Genomic DNA, 10261 nt, shown 5'->3' with positions numbered 1-10261 from the left:
AATTTATTCATATATATTTGACCGACTAGAATTAATTGGGGAATTTAAACAAATTCCTATTGTAAGTGATAAAACTATTAAAATTTATATCAGATCATATCAGGGTGATTGAAATGAGGAATAGGGGGGGGGGGTGGTGATCAGATAATTTTGGGGGAAGAAAGAAGGGAGGGTGAGTCCTTTGGGGGTAATCCTCACCCCCTTCAATTTGAGAATACGCTATTATCTTGTAAACGGTTTAGATCCCCACCCCTAAACCATATATATTCTTGAATGGGACAATAAAACGAATCAATTAAAATTAAAGGGATGTCCCTGGGGGTCACCCCACCCCGTTCAATTTGAGAATGTGCTATTATCTTGTAAACGGTTTAGATCCCCACCCCTAAACCATATATATTCTTCAATGGGACATTAAAACGAATCAATTAAAATTAAAGGGAAGTCCCTGGGGGTCACCCCACCCCGTTCAATTTGAGAATGTGCTATTATCTTGTAAACGGTTTAGATCCCCACCCCTAAACCATATATATTCTTGAATGGGACTATAAAACAAATCAATTAAAATTAAAGGTTAGTCCCTTGGGGTCACCCATCCCCGTTCAATTTGAGAATGTGCCATTATCTTTTAAACGGTCCAGATCCCCACCCCTAAACCATATAGATTCTTGAATGGGACGATAAAACAAATCAATTAAAATTAAAAGGAAGTCCCTGGGGGTCACCCCATCCCGTTCAATTTGAGAATGTTATTATCTTGTAAAAGGTCAAGATCCCCACCCTAAACCATATATATTCTTGTATTGAACAATTAAACACATCAAATGAAATATAGGGAGAGTCCATGGGGGGTCACCCCCACCCTCACATATTTGAAAAACTTTTAAATGGTTGAGATCCCCAGTGGTTGAGTGAAAAAAATTCCAGATCACAGGGGGAGGATTCTAGGGGTTGGAAGTTCAACTTGGAACCCCCCCTTTTTTTTTGACAATCAATGCATTTGAATGGAAACATATAGTTGGAACCACCCCTCCTAAATCCTGGGTTTGGAACAGGGAACCCCCTTTATAAAATTGCTGGATCCATCCAGGCATACCATCTAGCTAGCTATTAAGGCTTTCAAAATATGAAATAAATCAAACAAGGAAATTAACAGTGTAGGCAACTGTTTTGAATTAAAAAAAAAAAGCCTTTATTAACAATGTTAAATTTTGTGTGCATTTATTTTTGCTTATTTTCAATAACAAATAAATAATGGACAGAATTGCGTGATTGATTATTGTAATTTACAAAAAATCTGCATACATGTTATAAAATGGGAAGTAGAAACTGGGAATTTGTCAAAGAGACAACAACACAACCAAAGAGCAGACAACGGCCGAAGGTCACCTATGGGTCTTCAATGCAGAGGAAATTTTGGCACTGGTGTTCAGCTCATAAATATGTCTCAGAAATGAGAATGATATACAGCTCTCATTTGCATTAATAAAAACCTCACAATATGTTCTGAATATCAGAATATACAGTATTGCAAGATACTCTCATATTGTACACATGGAGCTGAGAAACTGTAAAATTAATCATGCTAATTTAACATTTAAGTCCACGGAATTAATCTTAATATGCATACAAAGGAATATAAGTATGCAAAAGACATATATATATATATGGTCTTCAAAAATAAGAGTATCAATGCTATTAATTTATGACAAGATCTTAATCAAGTAATAATTTTGGTTTGTTTAAATATTTCGGAGGTTAGTATGACCTCCTTTTTTGTGATGATGTTTTCCTTTTAAGCTCGGAAAAATTGTTTGTATCAACAAAAATAAAAACACAAAGTTAATCTAGAATTATGTTTTTATAATTTTTTTATGTTTAGATCATGTAGATTGTCAGCAAGATGAAAAGAAAAAAAAATATGCAGCTCAAAAGTCAAAATGTGGATAAGCTCAGGTTCAAGGTCCTACTTTTGCATATTTTCATATTTTGCATGAATGAATTTAAAGTTTATACCATGGACAGCAGAGAAAGAAAAAAAAACTTTTCAATTTTCCTGCTTCTGAAGAATAAATGTAAAACATCTTGTTTTTGGTAAGTTTTATGCTCTGTCTTAATAGTGTTTGTGCATTCATCTGTCCAGTCCTTCCTCTAAATTGTATCCTCTTTAATTTTTTGGTGAGTGTTTGCCATGAATTTCAGTAAGTAGCCTGTGGATTTACATATATATATACTCAAAATTTAGTACTAATATTAAGGGATTTTAGCATGACATCCTGTCGAATGCTTGTTAATCATGTTTATATTCCAGAACATATGAGTATAAAGACTACGCGTACAGTCTGCCCAATTTTAAGAAGTTGGTCAAGTTTATTATAAACAAATATACATTACAGATCAACATAACTGAAATCTTTAATAGATTAATACAAAAAGTTTAATTGCAGTAGAAATAAAAATACATGTTTGTTTGAGCTCTGGTATTAGACAGTACAAGTACTGGGTATACTCAAATGGTCTGATTGTATGCATATGGTCGGACTGTAAGAGTATACTTATATGTTTCGGACCGTAAACGTACGATCCAAATACTTATATGGTCTGGAACATTTATACATGTCTTAAAACTAGTATGTGACAAACACGTTGGTGTTTGTGAACTTGGTAATAAGGTATTCGATAGAAATGTAATGTTTTCAGATTATAAAAATAATATCCCATATTTACTTTTAATAAAGAAGAAGATTATTGATGTATGTATAACTGTAAAATGAGACAGCAAGCCAACAACACAAAAAATAAGTATAAAACAATATATTTATTTGCATCAATGTTATAATTTCCAATATGTCCGAAGATTTCAAGGTATTTTTACATTGAAATTAAACACAAATTGAACTCTGTCAGAACTTCAAAAGCTTCAAGATATATTGTTTCTGTTGTCTGCATTTTGTATAATATATTGAAAATTCTAGTGAATAATGGAGTATGTTATTATAATTGCCTAAAGTTTTAACATTGATCTTTATATATATATCTGATATATATATAACTTGGGAAAATACCCAAATATTTTAAAGAAGAATAAACTAATTGATTGTTATATACCAGTAGTATTAGAATAGGAAGATGTGGTATATTGCTAATTTGACAACTCTCCATCAGAGACCAAAGGATGTAAGAGGTTAGCAACTGATGACACTGGACAACCTTTAACAATCAGTAAAATCCATACCGCATAGCTATTTTTATTATAAATCATATTATTGCTACATGTATGCAAATTTTTTTATATAATACTTCAGATTTTATTGGTTCTTTTTCAGAAGGATTGAAATTCATCACCTAAAATAAATGGAGAAAACATAAAAAACAAGACCAGAATAAATTCAAAGACAAAATTTGGATCAGCTATTATTTTCACCACTCAGTCAATGATTTGAAGATCTTTTAAATACCAAAAGATATTGAAACCACAATAATGTCAATGTTCTGTGCTGAATGACCAAAAAGTGGACTATAAGATCACACAATGCTGGATGATAAGAAACTATTAATGTTTTGTGTGGAGAGATATTGTGAAAAAAATAGATTTACTTAAATAGCTACTGTAAATTCAAGAATTATTGTGAGGGTTTATATTTGCAAAAATTGCAACACAGTTGTAAAAGCAATAATTTAAACTCCCATTTAGAAATATTTTATATGAATTAAACTGATCTCAAAATCGTAAAAAATTAAAATCTCATTTTAGTCTTAAATGACAAAAATCCAATAATAAATGCATGCAATAATTTCTGAATTTACAGTACTAGTATGTTCAGCCTTATATTAGAGTTTTTCATTGATTTCAAATGGTAAATAATAGTGTTTCAAAGTATTCTATAATTCATAAATAAACATATATTGATACTTACATTATCTACTTTGTTGTTTAAAATTTAAGTTTTAAACAGTTATAGAACAATATGTTGAATTAACATTTCCAAAGAAAAAAGATATTCAATTAAAAGATTCATCTTATAACAATTTACTACCAAATAGAATACATTGTAACATACACATTACTGTATATTTATATCTATATATTTATAATTTGAATCCCATAGGATTTTATTTTGTCCCATGGGATATTAAAAATCCCATGGGATAATAATAATCCCATGGGATTTTTTTTGTCCCATGGGACAACAAATATCCCATGGGACTACAATTATCCAATGGGACCAAAAAAAATCCCATGGGATTTAACCAAAATCCCATGGGATAATGGTAAATCCCATGGGATTTTGCCCTGTCCCATGGGATATTGAAAATCCCATGTTTTTATAAATCAAATAGCAAAATAAATATAATAGTAACAGTAGAAAACAAATGAAATTATTGAATCCCATGTAATTCCGCACATTTTGGTTATATACATGACACTGTAGCTCTTATTTGAGGCGGCGGCGGATTTGCAAATGAGTGTTTTGCAAATTTAAAGTGTCCAGTGTTAATTATAAAGTTTCGAATCTAATCCGACACCGATATCAATAGTATATTCACCTGTTACCTATTACCTTATCTGTTCGTTCCGCATCTGACAGGCGCACCACCAAACGGTGTATTTATAATTTTGCTGTATACTGTTGAGTAAATAATACTCCATTCCAGGCCCTTTTGTTTTCCAAATTATTAATAATACCAATAATTGATAGGTTCAAGGTCGACGGGTTCAAACAGACAGATTTTGAAAGCAGAGAAAACTGTGCATCTTATAATCGGCCTGACTTTATCAGATGACAATTCCAATACTAAAATAAGGCATACGCATAGTTATATACTTTTATTCAGTCACGGACCCGGGATATCACGGGTGTGTTCTAGTATGGAGAAAAATTAAAGGCGACAAAAATAATACATGCACTAGTAGATTTCATAAATATTAAAACAAAATCAGTGTAACTGGTTTAGGTTTGTTCTTCAAAATGCCACCAGATGTCAGGGTCAAGCCTGAATAACAACTGTTTGGTAGTGAAGACGTGTTCTTACTTTAGTATCAATAATGAATAATAAGCACTCAAGAAATCTGGCAAACCAATAATTAACCTTTAACTGGAAATTTTCAATTTGCAGTTATCTGTTTCACATCTGTTCGTCGTCCATTTTATCCGTTATACGTCCAGTATTTATTCCGTTTTACATCCATTTAATCGTTAAAAAAACGAACGCCAACCGGATGGACAACGGACAGTTCACACTTTGAACGTACGCTCAAAGTTTTGAACATGCTCTAAATTTTCGACCGAAGAGAATGGACAATGACGGATAAAACGGACATTAGACGGATATGTAAAGCTGGGGTCACACCTTACTGGATATTTCGAACAAACGCCGAACGGATGAAAACGAAGTTTTCCGTCGACCAAATGTGAATCAATTACACTGAAGTGTTAGGAGTCCGTTGCAGATAGTAATACGGACACGTAACGACGTCGGCAACACTCATTCCTTTTTAGGCCTGGTTGACACCCCATTATCCTTTTTTACCGTTTAATTACTTAATTTGAGAAACGACAAAAACAAATTTGAAAAAAAATGTGTTGCTAAATTTGTATGGCTCAGTTTACAAGAGGGTTTCATAATGTATGTACTATTTCTAAGGTCAAAAATACAAAAACTTTGGTTCAGTTGAACCGTTATCATTTCAAAGTTTATACTTGAAATATATATTAACCAATATCACAGCTTGTCATAATGTTTGTACAACTTGTTCAAAGGTAGAGGTCATGAACTTTGGTTTCAGTTGACAACTCCATGTCATATGGAGGAGATCGTGTCCGCTCTATATCTTAAGAACCGGTATGATTTCAAAGTTTGTACTTGACATGTATATTAACCAAACCCAAAGTTGGTGTCAAAGTTTAGATTCAACTTCCTAAGTGAGAAGTCAAGGTCAAAATGGTTTCAGTTGACAAACCAATGGCCTTTGGTAAAGATCGTGTCCACTCTTTAACTTGAGAACCGCTATGATTTAAGACTTTATACTTGACAATACCAGAAGGTGTATCATGTGTGTACAACCAATGCCAGACCTTGTGTCATGTTTGTACAACTTTATAGGTCAAAGGTCAAGGTAAAAAAATTGTCTTAGTTGACAACCCCATGTCCTATGGTAAAGATCGTGTCAGCTCTATATTTTAGGAACCATTATGACTTCAAAGTTCATACTTGCCATGTATATCAACGAACCCCAGAGGGTGTGTCGTAATGTATTTTCAACTTCCCAGGTCAAAGGTCAAGATCCCAAACTGGTTTCAATTTCAATGTCCTATATGGTAATGCTACACATGTTTTACCACACGCTATTCACATGGTGGCCCACGGAAAAGGCTCCAATCTAAATGATATGTAGTTATGCCTGCCCTAGTGAAGTCGAGTTGCTTAGATAATAAAGTTGACTCGCCGACACAATTATCTCAAGCAGTATAATAAAGTTCTGCATCCAGTTGTATTAGTAACATCTTCTGCCTGTTTCTCGATATAACTTTGTACGGTAAGATATTATAATGTTGTTGTCACGCAGGTAAGATACAAACGCACACACTGATGAATATGAGATGACTTTTCCAGAATGTTGTTTTACAAATGTATTCATGTAGATCATTATTTGTTTCAGATACGGATACTGCATGACGACACAGGTGTATGGACATTGTAAGTATATACTCAGTAGTTTATGATTATGAAATAAAAGTATATAAAAAGGAGATGTGGTATGATTGCCAATAAGACAAAAAGAGACCAAATTGACACAGACTTAAACAAGTTCACCGTACGGCCTTAAACAATGAATAAAGCCCATACCGCATATTCAGCTATTTAAGTCCCCGAAATGACCATGTATTTAGCAATTCAAACGAGAAAACTCACGGTCTTATTTATATAAAAAAAAAGAACTAAAAACAAAAATGTAACACTTGAACGACAAGCACTGAATTAGTGGTTATTATTATGATTTTCTAAATTTGAATTATTATTTTGTTTTGAATGAGATTAATGAGATAAATAAATGCATGCATTCCTAGTGTTATGATATAAAGGCTTTACGTTTTAAGTATACTTGGGGTTTGACTGAACAGACCAAAAAATGTGTTTACATGTAACAAATTACAATATGAATGACGAATATAAACATGTGTTTATTTTAAATATGTTTTCAATTTCTTTGTCCAGGTGAAAAAGACCATGATGGTGCTTTGGGTTTTCTGCTGGTTTGTGGAGATGTGGAGACTAATCCTGGTCCACTGCAGGTAAAAATCCAAAAAATGATATTCATAAATTTATTTATTCAAAAGTTCTCCGGGATATACAAGTTTAATTGTTTATGACGAACCTCCATAACTGCTGACGATCCATAAAGGAAAACGGTTCATGCAGTTCAATGACACTTAAATAAACTGGCAGTAGTTACGGCTGTTATGCAATGTTCATATTTCTCCCGGTGTTTTGTTCAATTTGGAAAGTCTTAAAACCAATTGATTAAAAATAAAGACGACATCAGTTTACCTTACATAATAACATGGATGGTTTTAGGGATTTTAAATACATATTTCTACCATTTGCATCTATAACATATGGTGGCCGGATGAGGCCATTTCTCCTTTTTCGCGTTTTCGCGTTTTCTCCTTTCACTTTCACGCGAAATCGAGAAATCGGGAAATAGGGAAATCGAGAAAGCAAAAACAAGTAAAAAAAGTCATTTTGCGTTTATGCTTTCTCGATTTCTCCATTTCCCGATTTCTCGATTTCCCTATTTCCCGATTTCTCAATTACTCGATTTCGCTTTCTCGATTTCCCGATTTTCCGATTTCGCATTTGCAAAGTGAAGGAAGAAAACACGAAAGAGCGAAATGGCCGCATCCAGCCAACATAATAACAAGTTGAGAAGTTCAGAATGTTTTATGTCAAATTAACCTTCATTTGTATATGTTTAAGTTAAAGAAAAGTCGGTGTTATACACACTGATATATTTAAAAAATGTTATATTTGTACCAAGATCCTAATAAATTCTATGCTATACGTTTTAAATTTTTCTTATTTCCCTGTATTTATAGATACTATAGGACTGTTCTCATAAGTCCGAACGCTGATTTTTGTTGTTCAAAAATCGTTTAACACGCTAATGCCCGACTGTAAAACTCATTCATGTCCAGTGCACAATGTAAAAATGTCGACCTTGCAATATTTTCGATGTTATCACGATATTGTGTCAACATCGTATACATTGTAAGACGTATGTCATATATTGTCTACATCGTTAACATCACAATGTATATGTTGTGTACAAGGTGTAAGTTTGTACAAATTATATTTGTACAGGGTTTTTGTACAAGTTATAAGTTTTTTTACACCTACCTTCTTGCAACAGGTGATACAGGTTATTCTTATAAAATGTACCAGTGTAATGTTTTAAATTCAAATAAATATACTTCAACCAAACATTAAGTTGTATTTTCCTTGTTTCCAAACTGTAAATGAGGATACATGAATGGTTTAAATTCTAATTTTATTATTTTCCTTATACTTTATTCATATCCATACAAAATCTTTGTGTGGTCTTATAATGTTTTTTGTATCAATGCTCAGTATTAGACTATATCATGAAGATGTGAAAATATGACAGAAATATGCGAAGCAAAAGAATCTGTGTTTGCATCATCCATTTTTGTTCAGCAGGTCATAAACACTGATAACTTGTACAAAAAATCTGTACAAATTATAATTTGTACAACATTACAACTTGTACACAACATATACACTGTTATAATTCTTATATGATTTGCAAATCTATGGTCAAGAAGAATTTTTCTCTTACTTTACACTTTGATAGAACGTGTTTCCGAAACTACTTTCGTAATTTATTTATGCGATGTACACAAGTTTGAGGGGATCCCGGGATTTTCAGCAAATTCAGATAAAAAACTAATGCATAACAGTTGTGTTTATTGTAGTGCATATATACCCCTCCAAAAAAAAATGCAATAAAGCTTCGAAAATGTGTAAAATTAAAATTTAAATAACATCCGCGAAATTTAAGATATCTTGGTACAATTGCGATCTTTACAATGAAATAACGATATCATGGTACCATCACGATTTTAACTATGTTTGCACCATAGTGTGTCAACATCGTTGATATTGTTAAATCTCTTAGATACCGTTCACGATGTATACAATAAACATGTAGTAAGGAGATTGTATTAACATTTTTTTAAATTTATGATTTGGATACTTTTCCCATTTTTAGCTCACCTGACCCAAAGGGCCAACTGAGATTTTCACATCACTTGGCGTCCATCGTCTGTCGTTAACTTTTACATAAATCGTCTACTCTGAAACTACTCGGCCAAATTTAACCAAACTTGGCCACACTCATCATTGGGGTATCTAGTTTAAAAATGTGTCCGGTGACCAAGGAAACCAACGAAGATGACCGCCATGGCTAAAAATAGAACATAGGGATACAATGTAGAGTTTGGCTTATATATCTGTAACCAAAGCATTAACAGCAAATCGTACATGGATTGAAATTGTTTATCAGGTCAAATTCTATCTACCCTGAAATTTTCAGACGAATTAGATAACCTGTTGTTGGACCATCATAATTATGTTTCACTCTCTCAAAGTCAACTAGTACTATAAAACCGATTCTGTGCACCGCAAATCTTAAAGTCATTAGACCAGGTTCAATTTCGTTGCATTTCCGTCAAAAAATATTTTACTGACATCATTAGTGCATTTAGGGCCATCGTCACTTCCTTCCTATGTTAACCAAACGGTTGAAAAACTATTCTGATATATTGCACGAACTATTCGTAAAATAAAATTCTTGAAATTTACTATAATCACTGCATTGTCTATGACACGCCGTTATTATATTTATTCAATTTCGAGATATCTTACTTAGTTAAATAATATATCTTAAAAACTAATTGAGATATCTTAATAACAAAATGAGATATCTTATATATTAATTGAGATATCTGACTTATTAAATAAGATATCTGACTTATTAAATAAGATATCTTATATATTAAATAAGATATCTTATTAAAATGTTTATAAAGATATCTAATTAAATATATAAGATATCTTATTTAAAATATAAGATATCTCTATTAATTTTTAAGATATCTTATTAACTATATAAGATATCTTATTAACTATATAAACTATCTTTTATATAGTTAATAATAGATATATCTTATTTACTTAA

General features: G+C 32.2%; 2 long non-coding RNA genes across 2 annotated transcripts in view; both read left to right on the top strand.

Annotated features, from left to right (window-relative positions):
• Positions 1 to 1935: 1935 nt before the first annotated feature.
• Positions 1936 to 3918, top strand: LOC139527131 (uncharacterized). Its single transcript, XR_011665278.1, has 2 exons — positions 1936 to 2094; positions 3327 to 3918. It is a non-coding gene; the product is annotated as an uncharacterized lncRNA (long non-coding RNA).
• Positions 3919 to 6654: 2736 nt separating this feature from the next.
• LOC139527130 (uncharacterized) overlaps positions 6655 to 10261 on the top strand; it is a 46507-nt gene continuing 42900 nt past the window's right edge. Inside the window, exons 1-2 of the long non-coding RNA XR_011665277.1 lie at positions 6655 to 6699; positions 7219 to 7295. This is a non-coding gene — a long non-coding RNA (uncharacterized lncRNA). The remainder of the gene's footprint in view (positions 6700 to 7218; positions 7296 to 10261) is intronic.

The sequence above is a fragment of the Mytilus edulis genome, chromosome 6, assembly GCF_963676685.1.
Source record: "Mytilus edulis chromosome 6, xbMytEdul2.2, whole genome shotgun sequence".
NCBI lineage: Eukaryota > Metazoa > Mollusca > Bivalvia > Mytilida > Mytilidae > Mytilus > Mytilus edulis.
This window is presented reverse-complemented; position numbering and strand designations above follow the sequence as displayed.